Here is a 1,007-nt window from a genome sequence, read left to right as displayed (position 1 = left end):
ATCTGGTGAAGAAAGAAGACTTTGTATTAAATTCTGACTATCTTCAAACACTACTGGTTGTAGTTCCCAAGTAAGATCATTGTTATATAGTAAATACGCAATATTGTTTTGTATATATACCAGTAGAACATTCAAACAATAGTAAGAATATTTATAGATTCTAAATTGTCTGTCCCCCCACCTCTGTATTGTAGACGTATGTCTACATTTTGGGTTTTAAAGCTAGTTAATAGTCAAGGATGCCTACATCTTGATTAAGAAATTATCCATTAAACATAACCAACCTCAAACAAATCTATACATGTAACTTGTGTGAAGATGCTGCAGGGAAATTACAGAAAGGCTGGAAATAAATACCCTTCTTAATGATAAACATATTTAAAGAACATATATTGAAATGCAGATTATATGAATGCGGGATCTCTTCAGCAAAGAATTTTTCAGTGGAAGACACGGTTATTTATTAAGTTCTTTAAAAGTTTTATTTCTGGTTTATAAATTTAATGTGTTATCGGTCACTATACTAAATATGTATGTAGGAAACGTGTACACACTGGTAGGACTTAATGACAGTATGTTTGGTGTTCTACCTGTACGATAAAATCTCTTCAGTACTACAATATTGATTGTTTACAGAATTAACCAACATGACTGGCACCTCAAATACGAGACTCTTACTGACATGATCGTGCCGAGGTCAACTAGGTAAGTTCTCAAAATTTCAAACTTCTACATATCACCCATTACTCTATTGGCATTAATGGTATGGTTAGCTTGAGTTGTTGTGAGAATGTAATTTTGGTCAACTAACACATTATAAATACACATATGTGCAGTATATATCAGTCATTGTGGAACCCTTTCTTTTAACATGACTTCTTTTTAAGTTTTTCAACTCAAACTGATAACACTTCCCCAAACTCCTATAAATACTGATACATACATCTTTGATAGCCACTCAATGATGTTTTTATGACTTTTCTGTCAACAGGGTCCTGTTTGAGGAT

General features: G+C 32.6%; 1 long non-coding RNA gene across 1 annotated transcript; it reads left to right on the top strand.

Moving 5' to 3' along the window:
• LOC117319044 lies at positions 1 to 1,007 on the top strand. Its single transcript, XR_004530554.1, has 3 exons — positions 1 to 70; positions 637 to 705; positions 992 to 1,007. It is a non-coding gene; the product is annotated as an uncharacterized LOC117319044 (long non-coding RNA).

The sequence above is a fragment of the Pecten maximus genome, unplaced genomic scaffold (assembly GCF_902652985.1).
Source record: "Pecten maximus unplaced genomic scaffold, xPecMax1.1, whole genome shotgun sequence".
Taxonomy (NCBI): Eukaryota; Metazoa; Mollusca; class Bivalvia; order Pectinida; family Pectinidae; genus Pecten; species Pecten maximus.
The sequence above is the reverse complement of the archived record's forward strand: the minus strand, read 5'-3'. Positions and strand labels throughout refer to the sequence as shown.